The 20,206-nt window shown below is 37.4% G+C and overlaps 1 protein-coding gene across 1 annotated transcript in view; it reads right to left on the bottom strand.

Annotated features, from left to right (window-relative positions):
* The window catches only part of GNB1 (G protein subunit beta 1), a 52,899-nt gene that overhangs the window by 26,870 nt on the left and 5,823 nt on the right, over nucleotides 1–20,206 (bottom strand). The window contains 1 exon segment of the mRNA XM_009671585.2: nucleotides 87–138. The gene's annotated coding sequence lies outside the window, so the exon portion shown is untranslated.

Genomic DNA, 20,206 nt, shown 5'->3' with positions numbered 1-20,206 from the left:
CTAAAAACTGAAGTCATCCACTTTTTACAAATAGTCTGAGTTTCTCAAGCACTAGAAGAAAGGAACTACTTTATTTTACTACTTACATTTTCTCTCACTACAGTAGAAAGCCAACTTCTGCTGTCAAACATGTAAATTCTGAAAAGAAAAAGGTCAGAATGAGTCTATATATTAAGAAATAAGGTCAATTCCTTACCAGAATTAGCAAAAAGTCTAATACTATCAAAGCACAGAGTAGTTTTTCTTAATTAACATGAGCAAGCTGGCTTGTCTTTTTGAAGAATAAGGATGCCGCTTTGGCAGTAACACTAACATAACCAAAAGACATGCTCGGCTAAAGAAGCTTTCAACATTCTTTTTCAATAAAACTCATGCAATCCTCAGATCATTAGTTCTCCCCTACTTCAACAGAAGTCCATTCGATTACAGAGTTCAGGATTATAACAAAACATTGTCCCACTCATATAAGACTGGAATTTTCATAGCGCTACAAAGCGCCAAAAAGATCTCCATCTTCAAAGTCTTGAAATCATTTCTTCTCAATGTTGTTTCTCAGGTATGCTTGGTTTCTAAGCATAGCTAAATATCAAGATATCTAATTTATCAACAGAAGTTACATAAACTTCCTAGTGATGAGCTCAAGGCAGAGCACAACACTCTCCCTTCTGGAAGGCTTACAATTTCTAATCACTAAAAATAAAAAGGAAAAAATTTTAAACTGACAGATTAAATAACCCCCACACATTTTCAATTTGAAAGGTGGTAATGATTTATGTTCAGATTGGCTTCACAGAAGGATAAAAGGATTTTTCCTAAGAAAGAACGCTGCTTCTTTGACAGCACACAGTAACGATTATAATTCACCTCAAGATGTGAAATCTTCACAGCTGCTTTTATGTTCAAAATCTCTTTGGTCTCTCTCTATTATATAAGCAAGACAAGGACTATGGGTAATGTAAATGGACACTTGGGTGTACGTCTTCAAGTCTGTTGTGTTAGGACAGTGGAAGATTGTTTGAGGCATAAAACAAGAATGTAATAAAGCAAAGTAATTCTGAATCAGAAAGCCAGTCTACAGCTTCATACATTTTAAACTAAAACGTTTACATGCAACGCAAGTGTATTTCTGTTTGTACAATTCACTATTAGCTGGAAAATTTACAAACCACTTCAGTGTCTTGTATGGAGGTTAAGCTACTTGGGATATGGGTCATCCTCATCCAAGCTCATTTATAGATGAACAGTTTAGGATTCTGATTATGAAATCAGTGTAAGCAGTTTTGGTTGTTATTGCCAGAACAACACACTTAGACATAAGACAGTAACTCATACTCACAGGCCAAGCATTCCACCCCCCAAAAGAAACACCTGACACAACCATTTTAGGCTCTGGGAAAAAAGGATCAACTATACTCAGCTTTCAAAAATTTCTCCACACTGCAGATAGCGTGAAATCTATTTGCTGAAAGAATTACCTGAAATGTGAACAGGTAACATTATGCTGGAACACTAACAGCACACAGAATACACAATAGCAAAGGCCAAAACACACACCATTATTGTCCTGTGCTGCACCCTCATTAATGCAGGAGAGGTGTTGCAGATTTCATATGCCTTCTGCAAAAAAGAAACAAAAACAAAACAAAAACAAAAAACTACTTTAACCAGCCTGCAAGAAGAGTAAGAAAGCATAGCAAACTTGTTTTCCATAAAGTTAATTTTTGTTTTGTTTTGTTTGTTTGTTTGTTTTTTTGATTAGGTAAGTTTTCAGTTGGGTATGCTGAAAGCATCCTATGATGCCTGCAGAAAGCAATCCTGACACTGAGATATTTTCAATCCTACACTACAGATAGAGCTTGTTTAAGAACAAAAGTAGACAAACCACGTAAGGAATGAGACTTGCATTTTTACAAGTTTCTTTTTTTTTTGTTGTTGTTGCTGTTAAAATACAGTCTGGTAAAAGCAACACAAGTTACAGGCCAGCTCATATTCATCGCACCACAGCACTGGCTCAGTGAAGAAAGTTCTTGCATGCAACTTCAGAAGCTTAATCTGAAAGCTGTCTTAATCAGCTCTTTAACTCTGCTTAGCTGAAAGTTTGAGGTTCTCAACATTAAGAATTGGGGTTACTAAAACAGAAGAGAACAAGAAACACCACAGAATACTTTAAGCATCATTCAAGCAGTTAAACATTTACACCAAAGGACCTAGATGCCAGCCAGTCCTCCAGATTCTTGGTGTAAGCCACATCCCCATATTGCAGTCGCCTTCTGACCCCCCCCCCCCAAAAAAAAAAAAAAAAAAGGGCACAAGAAGTTAGGACTAATAAACAATCTGGTAACCCTCAGAAGGCAAAAGCATTGCCATTTCTAGCTAAAGTTTCCCTACCACAGGCACTCACCCTAACTGCTGTCAGTCTATTATTCTGCTCTTTTCTTTAAAGAAGTTGAGATAGTCATGTTGATATGACAACACCACCCCAAAAATTTATCTCAACTCCAACATTCACTCAGAAACAAGTCTCCATGAGAAGACAACTCTTATGCAGAAGAAATTACATTTTTTTTCAGGAGGCTGGGGAAAGTAGGGAATGAAAGAAAGGAAGGAAGGAAGAAAAGGGAAGACGTGTAAACACTTTTCCAAGTCTTCCAAGTATTCTCCTTAAACATCGTAACAAATCTGAACATACCCTCCAAACTAAGCAACTTACTAGAAAGTATAAAAACATTTATTTTAGCCTTCTCCAAAGCCACTATCTCTGTGAATAGGTATTTCTCTTCATACCTCAGTGGTGTTAAGACCTACCAATTCAGTATAAGACTTGAGGAATTAACATCCAGAACATTTGTTCTACCTGCGCTCCTTCCTAAGGCTTCTTTACATGTATGTTGGCTAGATGCCAAAGGTCACATTTGAGCTCAATCAGGAGTAGATTACCCTGACTGAGGCCTCAAAAATACTGTCCACACCTCAATACAGTTGAAACATCTAACCACCATACCTGAGCACTTCCTACGCTGTCCAGCGTAACGTTGGAGAGATGTAAATTAACCTCCTTGGCCTTAAGAAGTTTAGACTGTTGTTTTATAGCTTTTGCTTCCCAGAAAGAAGCAACTGCACCAAAAATTATCTGCATTGCAAATAGATATGCTTAATGCTTTAAAGTTTTATCTCTGTAAATGTTATGCATAAAAAACACCAACCAAATAAGACTGTGGAACCTCAAAAGCTGTCTTCAGAGTTTCAGCTTTCTATTTTTTACTTCTAGAAGCAACTGACAAATTTAAAACACCTTTTCAAGGTGGCAAAGTATTTCTGGAATTTATTACTAGAGTTGAGCCCAGAGTAATTTCAAAATTGGAGCTCTGCACTCAATGGAAGCCAATATGTTGCTACCCCAACCATCTAATGCTTGCTATGTAGCAGTTCTGTTTTGAAAAGCACCTCAAAGTAAAATGACTAAGTAGATACTTAAAGTCAGGTGTCACCGAAAGGGGCTGTCCTCCTTCCCCATCCCATCTGTTCCTATCGCTTACCCCTTGCATCAGCACTAGCTCAATACAGTAAAAACACTTTATCCTCCCACAAGAACAGGTTTGGTTTCTAAGTTAAAGCAGCAAAAAGATCCATCATAAAGCGCAAATGCAGATGCTATTTTATTTGCAGCAACACCATCTTTGAGCATGAAATTAAGTTATTATGAATTTATTATAAAATTATATCTATTAAATCCAGCAGAGAAGCTACTACTAGTTCCAATGATCAGTTAAGTAAGTTTGTTCATTTCCATCTGATAAAAATCCAATGAACCTTGCTTCAGAAGTGTCACCCAATCTTAAGGTAGTCTTGCCAACACAAATTATGGAGTAAAACTGTTTTGCTCAGGGTATCCCTTAACTGCTTACGTTTTGTTCCAGGGAGCTGATAAAAAGGAAAAAAAAAAAAAAAGAAAAAAAAAAAAAGAATTTGACCAAATCTGAGTATTATCTGACAGATAAGCACGTACTGTCAGGGAGAGGGAGGAGGAATTTGACCTACCAGTTTTCCAGTATTTGCATGTAGAACAAAGACAGTATACCTGAAAAGGATAACAGTTTCATATATACAGGCAAAATAGAGGACAGTACCTAAAAATGTCATTATTCTTAACTTGGGCATCTCATCACATCTGCAATGTTATTACTTACAGCCATTTTCTATTTACACTCTGCCACATCTTTTCAGGGGGCAAGTCTTTTCAGCTTTGTACTTCCGAACCCATATTTGTAGACTAATACTAGCTTCAGTAAGTTCTTGCAGGCACTGACGTAATAGATTAATACAGATAAAATTCAGCATTCGTGAGTACTATTTACTCCACAGTATAATAAGGCTATATTAATAGAAAGCTAGTATTAGGGCTTTCCAGTAGTATGAGAATGAGCTACTTCCAGAAACTCAATTTCAACTGTTGCTAAACAATTAAATACAGAAAATTTCCAGTCTTAGTAATATTACTCTACCTGAAGAAGCAGCTTTCTTTGGAAAGCTAGATGATTCTAAGCTTTTCAACAAGGATACTCACTGTATTGATCTTCCTTCTTTCAAACAAAAATAAACAGTGAAAAAATAATTTAAGAACTCTGTATTAACAATCTCAAGTTAGAATGCCCAATACCTTCATGCACCTTTAGATCTTTTCAACAATAAGAATGCAAAACTGTCCTTTTAAAAAACAGACAGGTTATTTTACATCAAAATGAGAAAGTCAGACACTACCCAGGTAAATAGTCAAACAAAAAACTTGATTAAAAAAGGTACTGAAAGAAACAATCCATTAATAAGGAAGAATGACACATGCCAGTATTACCTATGAAGAACAAAATGCAGCAAAGTCTCAATGACTTAGAAGGACTTAGGTAGGAATGATCACAGAATACCTCAACCCCAAAAAGCCATTTCTTAAATGCATGGCTTAATAACCAAGCACGAACTCAAAGGGTTGATAGTGAAGAAGTCTTAGGAGCACTTTAAGTGAGCTGTAAAAAATATTGGCCCATAACAAAGATGAAGGATCTAGGATCTAAAAACAAGCAGTTATTTTCAAAAAGCACCAGGAGAGGGCAAGGAGGAGACGTAATAAAGGAAAGAGATTCCAATAAAGAACAAATATCTTACAGTAAGAATCATTGTCAAGCATTTGAGCAGAAAGCTCTATACACATCATCTACTCACAAAACGTTGCTACTACAGAACTACAGCAAAAATATTCAGGCTTCTTCAAAAAACACCACCAAGCCACAACACCAAAGCCTACTACCACCTAGGTGTCAGCATACCAGATTTGTCAGCCTGTGAAGGCAAAGTCCTGAGATCAGATTGCTTCTGTACCAATTTAAAGTATGCAGTCTTCCGTATAGACACATGTTTTTAGCAGTTTTATCAATGTAGTTTAAAACAGATCTTAGTCAACACAGGTGAGAGCTAAACTCCACAGCCTTTACACCATTAAAAAAAATATATATATATCTATATATATATGCATAGCACATCATCCTGCCAAACTGCTATATAAAATTGTTTTTATCAAAGGCACTCAGCTGGAGGTGATTTCACTGGAAAAAACAAAACAAAACAAAAATAACAAAAAATTCCCACTCAGTATTATCATTAAAGTAAAATAATTTCAAATGCAGTTACTTGTTAATTTGTTACATCTTGGATCTGAAAGGGACATATCCTACACCCAACACAGAAAGCTCTGTGCATGCAGACATTTAGTAATTTAGGATGCAGGCGCTTCTCTTCTGGTACACACCACTTATCACCATCATTACACATCAAACTACATAGTACAGAAAATCAGTGAAACGGGGAACTGCAAGTTACTTTTCTTTATTAAAATTCTTTCTTACAATCTGCGTAGCTGATTATCACACACAGAACAGCTGAGGTCAAAAGGGACCTTTAGAGATGATCTAGTCTCATTCCCCTGCTCAAGAAGGGTCACCTACAGCAGGTTGCCCAGGGCCCTGTCCAGACAGCTTTTGAATATCTTCAAGGATGGAGACTCCCCAGCCTCTCTGGGCAACCTGCTCCAGTGCCCACTCACCCTCACAGGGAAAATTTTTTTTTGTTTTTGTTTTTTAAGATTCCTGTGTTTCAGTTGGTGCCTGTCCTATCCCTGGGCACCATGGAGAAGAGTCTGGCCCCATCCTCTTGACACCCTCCTGTCAGCTACTTATATACACTGATCAGAGTCCCCCTTCAGCCTTCTCTTCTCCAGGCTGAAGAGTCTCAGCTCTCTCAGCCTTTCCTCCTGAGAGAGATGCTCCAGTCCCTTACTCATGTTAGTGGCCCTTTGCTGCTCCACGTCTCTCTTGTATTGGGCAGCCCAGAACTGGACACAGTACTCCAGGTGTGGCCTCACCAGGGCTGAGGAGAGGGGAGGATTACCTCCCTCAGCCTGCTGGCAATGCTCTTCCTAATACAAGCCTTCTTGGCCACGAGGGTGCGTTGCTGGCTCGTGGTCTACTTGCTGTCAGCCAGGACACCTAGGTCCTTCCCTGCAGAGCTGCTTTCCAGCAGGTCAGCGCCCAGCCTGCACTGGTGCATGGAGTTATGCCTCCCTGGGTGCAGGACCCTGCACTCCCCTTGGTTGAACTTCAGGAGGTTCCTCTCTGCCCATCTCTCCAGCCTGTCAAGGTCCCTCTGAACGGCAGCACAGCCCTGTGGTGCGTCAGACGCTCCTCCCAGTTTTGTATCAGCAGCAAACTCGTTGAGGATGCGCTCTGTCCCTTCACTCAGGTCACTGATGAACAAGTTGAACAGTACTGGACCCAGTATGGACTCCAGGCATACTGCGCTAGCTGCAGGCCTCCAGCTCGACTTTGTGCCACTGATCACAGCCCTCCGAGCTCTGCCGTTCAGCCAGTTTTCAGTCTGCCTCACTGTCCGCTCGTCTAGCCCGCGCTTCCTGAGCTTGCCCATGAGGATGTGATGGGAGACAGCATCAATAGCTTTATCATGGGACAAGATCTTAAAAGACCAAGAGATTACGTGACCTTTCCAAACCATTGCCAAGTCTGCAGGACAACCTAAAGTTCTAGTTATGCCACCGAGCAACAGGAATTAAAAGCCTGAAATTTAAAAATACGCTTCAAGACTACTTTGTATATATTAAAATTCTCAAGTTGATGTTTTTTCCTAACTTTTAACATAAGCAGGTCTATCACACATACATGCGCATGAGCTGCCTCAAGAGCTAATTTTCATTCAAAATTTTCTTTTCTGGTACAGATCCATGTTCCAGGAAGCCTAGCCTTTGCTGTCACATCCTACAGGAAGAGCTTTGAAGGATAGCCTATAGAGGTATCAAATAATATTTCAAAATTCATAAATCTAAATATATTAGGTGAATGAACATACCCCTCCCACACATATACACTTATCCGACACCTTCTTTCTGGGAATCTTTTGCCCTGTCTGTAATTCCTTATCACATGAGGTTTGAAATGGAAGCAATACCTTAGAAACAGGGCTCCAAAACAGATTGCCCTAGTATGGGTCATCCTAAAGTGTACAGCTCCTTTGAAAACTTACTGAAAACTCTCATGCAGTCAAAAGATAGCATGGCTGGACCATTTCTGTGGGAGGTAATCCCTTCTTTGTGTGTTGCAGTTTCCAAGTATCCAGAGGAGGCAGGTATTTCGCTCAGACATTTTCCCATGTATTAGCGTGAAATACACATCGAGTATGTGAGTACCATGTAGATGAGTGCTAAGACTCATTAAGCAAAAGTTACAAAAACTGACTGAAGAGCTAACAATATATTTCCATTTTCAATACAGCAAGCACAGTAAAAAAAATTACATAAGGCCTCATTATTACATATAGTTCAATTCTTCAAATACGAGTTTCATTTTAATTAGATAGCTTTCTACAAGGGTCACTGATATTAATACTTGACAGTTTTCGCACTTTTTTTTCCTTAAACAGAATAACCGGCAGTGTTAAGATAAAGAAAAACTGTTTGTTATGCTTGCCATGTCTGAAGATAAATTTTCTGATAAGTGAAATCCTTCATCTGTCTCCCATGCATAGGAACTGGTGGAACAGAATCACAGAATCGTTGAGGTTGGAAGGGACCTCTGCAGATCATCAAGTCCAATTGCCCTGCTCAAGCAGGGTCCCCTAGTGCACGTTGCACAGGACTATATCCAGATGGCTTCTGAGTATCTCCAAGGATGGAGACTCCATAACCTCTCTGAGCAGCCTGTTCCAGTGCTCAAAGCATATTCAAGTTCTGTAATCCATGACTTCAGAACATTCCTATATGAAGTTACAGCCCTATTAAGAATTAACATGTTCATGAATATGAGTGACATTTCCACTGTTTTTTCTTTTTTTAAGTCATTTTTGGATATAGTGCTTTCCAATAGGACATCAGAAACCTGGAAACACTTTATCTCAGTAGTGTGTACACTTTCTCTACCCTGTTTTACAGATCTAGAAAACATCACATTATGAAAAGTTTTTTCCTCACAGCTCCCCAGAACACAGAAATATTCCCGGCTATAGAATAAAGGTCAGTTCTATGGCCTTTCCAGGTTCTGGCTACGTTCTTTCAGCCTGTAACCTTATTCAGACTTGCAAAAAACCCACACACAACAGGAAAATCCTGATATAGCAGGTCTTCGTCAAACAGATGGCTTCTGACCAGTCAACAAGGCCTTCCACCAAACTGCCTTCAACTCAGCAGCCAGGGCAGTAATTTTACCACTTTAATATGTAAGAAAAAACAAATAAACAAAATCTACCATAAATAACTTCCAGTACTCTGCAAAAATAACCAAATTTTTATTTCAGAAAATCTATGGTAGAAATTTGATGTTTTAGCTAAGCTGGAAAGCTTGCGATACTTTCCAAAACCCAAAATTTTTAAGACATTTCCACATTCAAAGTCCCAAATTTGAGTTATTGTCTCAGAGAGATATTGCCTTTTTATCTCCTTCAAAATTGCTACAGAATAAGACTAAGTTGTTGGGGGGGGGGGGGGGGGGGGACCCAACCCTAAACGCAAAATCCTCAGTGTGCCAGCTGCTATTATACAGTGATGCAAAACGGAAAAGCTACTCAAACTCCAACTCCAACCATATCTGTTTTGCATAACCCACCAGCTTGTATATTTAAATTTTCTAGGAACTGAGGACTCACCACTCCCTATGCTGAACAAGTATTTGAAAATAAGCTTTTAGGATAGTTTACCACTTTCTTTAAATAGAATACTGATCAGCAGAAAACAGTGCTCAAGATCTTGGCAGGGGCACAGGCTTGTAATAAATGGCTCTGCGGTGAATCGGCCAGTCTCCTTCTGCCACCAACAGTGAACAAACTCAAGCTGTCTTCACAGAAGACAGCGTCCATACGTTGCCAAAATACTCACATTTCCTGAGCTAATCCCATGACCTACATTTTAAGAATCATACCGATGCAATATTTAAGCATATAAATCTGGACTGTTGCAGGTCACTCCATTAATCCCTTCTAAACAAATATCCAAGCTGTGTGCATTATTAAAAGTCTTTAACTCTAGGTACAGCAAAAAAAATTATGTAAAGAATGACAGAACAGATTATTACAAGTTTAACAGACTACTAAAACTTATATGCCTAAAGGTACACTGTTTAAGAGGGTTCTTATGAGAACTTTCAAATAGTCACTAACATTAATACTTTTGCTACTTTAGTGATACAAGTCAAAGAATTCCTCACTACATATCTTCTTTTCTAAAGGAAATTCATATTTATGAGATTTCTAACATCTGATAAGTGACTGGCAACGGGAGCTAAGTTAACTGTAAGGAAAAAGTTATTAATGATCAGCATCAGTTTTCAAACTTACTTATTAAAAATTTCAAAAGATAGTACTCTAGTTTTTATTCATTTGTTCAAAATTACCTTTACTTGAAGAGCAACCCACTGACAAACCACATTAACTCTTATCAACCTGGCCAGTGATGTTTTTGATTGTCTCTAAGGTGGTACAACCCTGCTTTCTTGATCTTACTACAATTTGGGGGGGGGGGAGGGGGAGGTAAAAATCAAGAAAATTTAGAATGCGCCTGTGCATAAATTTCTAGCTAGATTTATCTCAAAACTAAGTTACTGAAAATTGTCACTTAAACCATGAAGTATCTTCTTATACAAAAAGAAGTTTTTCCCCTGTTACATACTACTACACATCTCCCTTCTTTTCAGTCTGAAAAGAACAGACAACGTTAAAGGAGAATGTTACTATTAAATAACCAACACAGAAATGACTAAGCATTTATTACGATAGGCTTCTAGGCTTTTTTTTTTTTTTTTTTTAACATAGCTAAAATAATCTACAATTGAAACTTTTTAATTTTTCACTCAGACTACACTTCTATTTCACCAATAATATTTCGCCAAAGAAAACATGCGTAAAAACAAAAACGTTCATGAATACTAATGGAAGCTGGAAGAGTATCAGAATGAAGGAAAACCACACTCTAACAACGCACATGATCTCTTACTGCATCCAGGTTTCTTTTTCGTATCTTTGCTGCCTTAAATAGCAATATTCATTTTGCAGCAACTAGAAGATATCCTAGTTTCATGTGTTTTTGTTTAAGACTTCGAGAACTAGGTTAAGAAGAGAATTTCGTCTACAGTTTTTAACTTTTCACATAGCAATTTGAAGACTCGAACCCACAGCCTTAAGTTAAAAAACAGATCTAATAGTAGCTTAGCCTACTTGTGAACACAGCAAAACTCAACACGCACATAAAATGCAATGGATATTTATTATTTTGTTAATCAACTTATACCAAACTACCACTTAGATAGATAAATTCGGTTTTAAAGAATTCAGAGATACAATTATTTTCATATAGTTACCAAGGCAAGAAGTATCCATGTTAAAAAGTAAAACTATCCTAGAAATTAAAGGTTTGATATGTAATATTCTCTGCATAGTATGTATCTAGCCGACATCTGAATCTCCAAAACGCTTCAGAAATAAGTGAAATACTGCCATATACATGATGCTCATTTCAGAGCACTTCCTTTTTTATTTCATTTCTCCAGCAGACATGCTATGAATTTGGATAACGAAACAGAAGCCAATCAGAGCCATTTCTGAAGGGGCAGAAGGTTTATTAAACCTTCAGCAACCGTGAAAAGGAACCTCTTTTCCACAGACTTACAAGGTCATTTCTATCAAATGAAGAAGCCACCACTGGTAAATCAAGGTCATGGGGGGAAACCTTCACATCATAAGGCCCCATGATAGACCTTAAATCCACTTCGTACTATATTCATGTCATCAGACTTTCTTTTCATTAGTTGAAAGATCAGTTTTGCCTTGTGCTTCAGTTTCATAAATAAGTATAGGTAGGTTGAAGGAAGACATTAGAACTCTATCTGCAGAGCCTCACAATAACTGAACATCAGTTAAAAATTGGTGAGGATCTCCAGTTGCTGTTTCTTATATCAGCTGGCATCTTCCACTGTTTCCTTCAACTCTTACCATTAATCTCCAGTTTTCACTGACATTTTTATTTCCTTTGTAAGCTTACCAGAAGCTGTTTACCTAAACAGGGCTGAGCACTTGCACAATAGGGATCTCAGTGCTATTTTTATACTAATACTCCTTTCTGACACACATCATATTTCTTGCTGTTTAGAATTAACGTTATTGCCATGAACAGAGAAGTAGCTAAAAAAGGTAGTAATTCCTTAACCATTATTACTCTATCCAAACACCTTTTCCTTAACACACAGCCAGACACAAGCTGCAAAAACCAGAAAACTCACTCCTACTAGTCTAACAAAACTCTGCTCTGAAGAGACACTAGTCAAAAAGGTTTCAGCTGTTCTCCCAAGCCAAGTAATCTGAATCAACTAGGCTTTCTGCCATTTGTCCAGATACCATAGTTCATTTACTTCCAACAGTTTTTGTCACGTAACTATTTATATCCCCTTGGAATTGCACCAAAGTTACTTTGTTCTGCCATTTTTTTTGAGGAAATACAATTTTTGACATAAGCCTTTTATCATCAGAAATGCTTAGGACCTTTACTTAAGAGGAAAAAAGCACAGCAACAGCTATTTGGAAAGCTGGTAATGATGAGAACCGTTTCAAACTGTGGATTTAGAAGTGTTAAGGAGGTAAGAGAGGGGAATGGGGGCAAAACTACAGGAGAAATCAGTCAAATAAAAGAAAAATTGCCTGGCACATGAAGTATAACAGCAATGTGCTTGCAGAGTAGTTAAATCAAATAATGCCAAAACCCCAAAAAAAGAAACAAACAAAAAAAAACACTACCATTTCTCCAGTGAACCTAAAGTAATGCCACAGTATTAGGGTAATACCCTTTCACAAGCTGTGTAATCTCTCACCTAGATCAGTTGAGCCTATAGGCAGCAGGCTTGGGGCAGTTTGGAATGCAAATTATAAACAGTACACTTTATTCCAGTAAACAGAAGCGCGTTGTTGTAGGACAAAACAGTTTACACATCATCCCAGTGTGACAGATCGATAGCATCACATAGCAAAACATATTTAAAAAAAAAAAATGCACTTCACACCTAAGCACAGATATTTCTTCCTTTTTATTAAAAGTCAGTCTGCTAAGAACATATTTACTTACTTACCAGAATAAGTTTTTTAACCCACAATTTGAGAACACACCTATGCAAGGTTACAGCCCTATTAAGAATCGTCATCTTTGCTAGTTCTCATGAAGTTTCCAAGGATTATAAAAAAAAGTCATTTCTGGATATACTCATCTTCCAGTAGGTTTTCAGTTTATGCTCTGTGACCTCAAGTATGTTCAAGAAGTCCTCACAAAGACTTATTTCTCTAGCATGATGATGTTCTGTTCAAATTCTTCCCAAATAACTCACAGTAGACACTGAGAGGGGCACAGGGCATGACTGGAACAGGTTGAGTTGAATTCACAGGCATGCAAATGGTTAGATTCATAACCTAGCACAAAAATAGGTCATTATATCATTCCTTGTTACCAAAATCCTTAAGATTACAAAAGAAGCAACCAGGTGATTCAACCAACGCTCACTGAGGGGGAAAAGATAAGAGAAGAATAAAAGTGTTTTCCAAAGGCCTAAACACTGTCTTTCAGCTCTGTTGGCCAACGCATCTCTGTTGGCATCATCTTCCCACCTACCTTCTCCACCTTGCTAAAAATCATGTATTGTTTCACATATTACCATTACAGTGACATCAGTAGGTACCTTAAGATCTTCACTGCAACGTTAGTATATTGGAGGAAAGGGGCTATATGATCATGTATTTACAATACAAAAACCAGAAAATAAAAACAAAGTTACACACGAATACTAATTTATATAAATATAAAATCACTAAGACTTATCCAGGCACAAGCATAAGGAAAAAAGAGTGAAACTTCCTATCAATTAAAAAAAGTTGCATTTTCCATTTCCCTAAGTTTCAGCTCAACTATTTTATCAGCACGACCTGAATCACCCATTTCATTCTATGTGTCAGACAGTAAAGAGTTGACTGAGAATCTGTTGCTTCTTATTTACAACATTAAAAAGAAAAAGTATGTGTGTGTGTACATACACACCCCCACCTAACTGACTGGTTATTTCTACTAATTTTGAATGGTTTCAATTTCAAGAATGTATTAATAAACATTGCTAAGTGTAGCATTTTGAAAGTTAATCAAATAAACATACTATTTTCTTGAGCCAAGCAAGCCATTTACAGATACGAAAAGGTCTTTTATGGGCAATCAATTCTGCTTCTGAAAAGTGTGTCCCTCACCCATGCATGTAGGCACACTGACTTCAGTTGAGATACTCATGTGCTTATATGTCTTATTGGACTAAGGTCATCAGAATACTAATGAAAAATATGTTTTCAGAAGCAGGAAGATAATTCTATTCCGTCAAATCTGCATTGTACTTTACAAGATGGATCAAGAAGTGCCACATCAAATGCCTTTCAATATTAGGGTCCAATCCTGAAAGTACTTCAGCAAGATAGACCTTTGTCTCAACTCTTAAATTGACTTTGAGAAAGTAAGCAAGATGATTGCTTTACTAAAAACACAACCATCTAGGGTAGGCTGGACAAAGGCTTGATAGCTACCTTCTGACCCCCCATAAATACAATCACATCCTGCATGGATAAAATATGGTAGTAAAGTCATTTGAACAAACTATCTGCTCCATTTTTGTTTCTGTCACCCTCACTGTACACAACAGCCTCAGAGATCATCTGAAAGGAAAATACAATTACTTTACCACTATTTGTGTTCAATACATTATCCAAACAGCCGATTGAAAAAAGAGGAGGGGAAAAGAAAAAAAAAAAAAAAGAACATTTCGCCGAAATAAGAATTTAGTTGTTCAAACAGTATGCTGGTCTTGAGTAAAAGCTTAACACAGCATTGTTAGAATAAAGTTAAGCTACTCCCATTCACGAAATAATTGATTTCCAGTACAAGCCTGAAGTTAAAAAATGGACCTTAAAACCAACAAAAATATTCTATGCATATAGCAGATACAAGAATCCTCAGTAGAGATTCAAGTATGGCATGATTTCCTTAATCTTTATACCCCAAAACAGACTGAGCGACACTTTGTTCTCTAGTCCTGCAATCAGCATAATCCATCTTTAGTCAAGGTGCATGCAGCTTCATTTAGTTCTTATAGCAATAATTTATACCCAATAGTAGCCCATCGATTTCTCCCAGAAATTGCTCTATTTTGATATTTATGGTTGATATAAAATAAAGTTAAGGTACAGAAGAACAACAAGAAGAAAAACAAAGCTGATAGACTGTAAAATAGAACACAGGAAGCCTCCAAGTCATTAGACTCAGAAGGGGTGTTTGGGAACCCACAACGCAGCCATGCTTAACGCTGATACAAAAGGTAAACTTCAAGTACAACCCAGGGACAGTACTGCAAGAAAACACAAAGGTACAACAGGAAATACTTGCTTTCATATTGCACAGTACTTGCACAGTACTGCATTCACCCTTTTGCAACATTCAGCACTAGTCTTTAGATAGCAGTTGTATTCTTCTACATCCTATACGTCTGGGTAAGTGATCAAAACAAAGAGGAAAATAAGAACAACATAACATGAAAAGAAAACGGAGAAAGGATTTCTGGGGATGGAGCCCGGGGGGGGGGGGGGGGGGGAGTGTAAAGCAAAGCTGAGAAAGTAAAGCTTTGTTTAACAAAGACAGTAGCAATATGGTAATGTTAGTTGAAACATCTGTAATTCACGAGGTTCTGCACTGATTTTCTAGATCCTCTGCATACTCACCTTATACAAGCACTGTTTCATTTTATTTGGAGTCACTCAGCACTACTGTTGTGCAAGTCTGTGCAGGTTTTTGGGGAAAGGGCGTTTTAAAACAAAGAAACAAAAAACAACAGAAAACACACTAACTGTAGTAAATAATGAATCATTCTGGTCCTTTAAAAATGGAAACAAAGGGATTTGAAGACAGACCACTTGCACCTTACACAGCACATTCAGGATTCTCACTTGGGAACAACACAGTCATAGTACCCATCTCTAGCTTCCACCTTAGCTTTCGAAAGTTCCTGCATCTGCTGTAAGAAGAGCTGACCAGCTCATTAACTAGCACCTGAACTGTCACAGTATACAGCACAGTGCATGACAGGAAACTATCTCCCATCTTGGTTTCCTTAATATGCTGGGTTGTGAACTGGCAAGGCAGCTGCTGATTCAGATGTCGATGCCACTCTTTGCAATGGAAGCAAGAATAAATGCAGTTTTCCCAGCGTGAGCCCTTTAGAGTTTTGATTCAGAACTACAAGGATATGGAACAGAAAGTTACTACAGGACAAATTAGACTGAAATTTCAGACCCAAGTCTTGAATTCTCAATAGTACATATCCACTGGAGACAGTCACTGCTAGCTGGGTAATATAGCTTTACCATCCATCAAAGGGGAAGAGAGGTGAACACAGGCTAAGAGTAAACAAGAGGGATTACTGGGCATCTTCTCACATCTAAGGACTTGCCCAAGATTTCCAAAGCGTTTTGAAGAACCTCCTCCTATTTTCAAAGTTTCCGAGTTTATAGCATTTAAGATGTTTCCCCCTTTTCTTCAGGATTGTACTCATTTGATTATAGCAGACGGATTATTCTTTCTGAAAAAATTACATAATTGAATCTTCAATTTGTGATGTTTTGTAAATAGTAAGAGAACTTGAATACAAAGACACCCAAGTACTGACATCTATCAACTACTGTGTCCAGATACACCACCTCTGCAGTGCAAGTTCTGCAAGGTACCACCTCCCCTATGACTCTGCATTTACAGGATAAACTGAAGGACTTCCTGAAACAATGAAGTTTCACATATTGCTTACAGGCACAATAATAAAGGAAGATTTTAAATGCTGAATTAATCAATCTGACTTCACTTTCCAAAGCGCCCTTGGAATTCAAGAGTTACATACATGAAAGACTATTTCCCCCCTGTGACTTCTCAAGCATCCATTAACACACACTATTCTGTCAAGGTTTTAAATCTGTTAAGGTGTTCCTGTTCAATACTACTACACTTTCTGTAAGTGGTATACAGTCTTTTAACCAATTCAACATATTTTAAATTAACTTTTAACTAAGTAGAGCCTGCCACAAGTGTGATTAAGTGCATATTGATTAGAGCTTTAAAAACAACTTTTCTATAGTAAGAGCCTAAATTATGGAAAACTAAAGAACAACTACACAAACGGTGCCTCAAATATTAAAGAATATATTTCTTAAGTAAAATATCTTCATAGTGGTTTAATTTTCTACCCAATTGATACTCAGTGTGAGATGTGCCATTGTCTTTTTCCTTATTTGTTAAGAAGTATCACTGAATGCAGCACAAGATGGAATTTACAAGTTTAATAAACAATCTTTCTATGGTATTGCTGTTAAGCATTGAGCAAGGATCCTTGGTCAATGCTTACAGCTTTCAAAAACCTTTTTCCTTCAAGGGAAAAAACTTCACATCTCAGAAATATCTCCAAATGAATCTCCTTTCAATAACAAAACAGTTCATTTCTTGCCCCAGTGAGAGACTTCAGGACAACGTCACTTTGCAGTACCATTTCACTTTTCTATACGATTCTCATTTAAGCACACTTGTTTCAAGCACTGGGAGGCTAACTGGTGCTCACAAAAGAAGTTCAAGAAGTTTCAAGCTTAAAAAAAAGTCAAATTTGCTCTAGACCAACCTTGAAATCCCCATTTTATGAGAGATCCAGGTGGACTACAGCCATTTGATTTCAAATAGTTAAGTCTAGAATAAAGAAGATAAATCTTTATTTCAATCTTGGCATAAGTCCATGACTACTACAATTGTTTCCAAGTCAGAACATTTTTATCATCTAGTGTATGGTTCCAGTGTGTTTTATATACAGAATAATTCACCTAATGTATAACTTAACACATACATTTATGGGCCATTCATCCACAAAATCCCACATTAGTTACTACCGGGTTTTGAGGAGCAAGAAATGCAGTTCTAACTAAATTCTCAGGCATAAGAGATCTATAAACCATTACCTGACAGCATCTGCCGACCTGCAGTGAAATCCAGGATTTTGAAAACTGAAGTACAATTAAATTGCTATAAGCATTAAGTGAGCGGTTTTGATCTTTGTACAAACAACACCTTTCCTAAATAGAGAGCAGCGAATCTGTCTGTCTTCAACAGTTTACCACTTTACAAAGAATGTGCAACCAGAATATCAAACATATGTTCTAACAAAAACACTTCTTTAATTAGTAGGGTATAATTATTTTTAGTACCAAAGGTTTCAGCAGACTATCACATCTACTTTGTTTTTCTAGGCTAACAGATAAAAAAAATCACCACCACCCCCAAACATTTGTTAGGGTATCTGGAGAAAAAAAGTTTTGGAAGCTAACAGCAAGAACCCAAGAGGACCATAACCAGATTTCTTCTCAGCATCTTGAGGCATGCACGTGCCTGCTTTGTTGAGTACTGCTGCCTTGTTTATAGGAAACAGAACACATACTAAGTTTTGTATTACACAGTTTTAAGTCCTGATATTTTATGCACTGAAACTTAAGCTTAGTCACCTTTTACTTTTAGATTTGACATTGCTATGCTCAACATCTAACACACACAGTGTTAACTACAAATGCATCAGCTTAACAATTTAAATAAACCTAAACAGAACAGAACTAATTGCATATGTGCCAAAAAACAGATTCACTGCTCTAGCCTGTGCCACAGAGAGATCTTACCAGAAATTATTTATACTGTACACTGATATCACGCTAAGAAATAGCATTGACCAGAAGTCCTCAAACTTACTGAGTGAACATTTCTGCCTGCCCTTAAGAGTTTCTCTACTAAAGACAACAAAACGTTAACTTTTAAGATCTATGCATCAGCAAAAGGCACATTCACACCTTCTGTACACTTCTAACCGTGCAGCTCTGCACTGCCTCCTACCGCTCAACTTTTTCAGGAAATCACACTTAAATAGATACAATAGCCCAAACAGATGAGCTGAATACAAAGCGTTCAGATTGTAAAACAGCATTTACCAGAGCAGTTATGGCTTGCTTCTGGAATTAGAGGAACTTATCCCCCTCCAATTACAACAGCAATACCTCTGTAGGGACCTGCAAGGCAAGGCATCTGGACAGATACAAGCATTCTGAATTACCTTCAAAAACATCTGTAGGCTCAACAGCCTGCTCAATAATCCTCTGTAAGAAGTAGTCTAGTAAAATATACCCCATGTTACCACAGACATTTCAATGAGAAAGTCTCTGCAATGAAGCGTACACCATTAATACAGGGCATTCGTACTGCCGTTACCAAGATAGTTAAACTGCAATTTTAAAGTGAATAATTACAAATCCATCTGTTAGAAGTACTGGAAATCTGTTTCAAAAACAGATTTCCAACAAACAGATTTCCAACACTCAGATTTCGTTCCACAAAAATAAAAGAAAATCCACTCAGCTTGTCAAATGGTATTGCAAAAAATTTTAGATTACCTCTACTATTGAAAAATTCCAATAAATCCTAAAACGTTGTAAGGCTGACCACAAAGCATATGTTAGTGAACAGACTTAAGATGGTTCCCTGAATCTGGCCATAGATAGGCAAAAAGGGTCAGAAAAGCAGGAAGAACATAAGATGCATAGAATTAACAACTCACCTGCAATAATTTCACAACAGAAACCTTCCTTCTGTACAAAAGAAAAGTAAAAACTGACACCACCTGTTGTAATTAAGCCTACTGTAACAAGGAAAAAAAAGACATACATAAGGCACTGCTTTCCTGTCAGTGATGTCAACTTTATGGGTGTGGTTGTTTGTCTTTCTGGAATTTATATGGGAGCTTGGCAAAATTTTTTTATTTAGTTCCCCATGCTCAACATAGTTTGATTTCAGAGTAAGGATAAGCAAAATCAGCACTAATACCTGCACTGGTAAAATGTTCACAACTACTTTGAAAGGCTGTGTTCAGGAGTTTCTAGAGCTACATGTTTTGCTTTTACTTTTTCTTTTTTTCTCTTCTTCTTCTCCTCTCAGAGGGGTAAGGAGGAAAGGGGGCAGGGGAAGAATAAAAAGCTGTTGTTAATTACAAAAATCCTTTACACAGTTTTAAATACAATAACGCATTACAGAAAGCTACATGAAAACATATGTATAACTCACGTTTTCTTTTTTGGCACCTGGCAGGTAGCACTGCAAATTCCAAGAAGAGAGTAAAATTATATTCTCATCTTGGGCAAAATTTATGATAAACATAATTGGCAAGAAATTTTAGATAAACCTTTCTGATCCTCAGACCAGTGTAGGAACATGTGGAAAAAATGTTTAGCTATCTAGATTTCAATTAATCTTTATAACATAGAGAAGGTATTCCTTTTCTACACAGAGAATCTTTAGAAATTGCAGTGATTATATAGGCTGAATTTTAACTTAAATTTAAAAATGTATATTTGATGAAGTAGAGTTTCATATAAACTCCTTACTGCAATGAATAGCATCTCTTATTTAAACTACATTTAGTTCTTTGAATCATTCTCTTTCTCTTTACTGTCTGCTGATTTTTCTCCTTCTTCCAAGTTCTAAATAATATCTATGAAAGTATTAAGTTGAATATTATCCTGCCTTTAGCAC

This window comes from Struthio camelus, chromosome 21 (genome assembly GCF_040807025.1).
Source record: "Struthio camelus isolate bStrCam1 chromosome 21, bStrCam1.hap1, whole genome shotgun sequence".
Taxonomy (NCBI): domain Eukaryota; kingdom Metazoa; phylum Chordata; class Aves; order Struthioniformes; family Struthionidae; genus Struthio; species Struthio camelus.
Note: the sequence above shows the minus strand (reverse complement) of the source record. Positions and strands in the feature narration are given on the sequence as shown.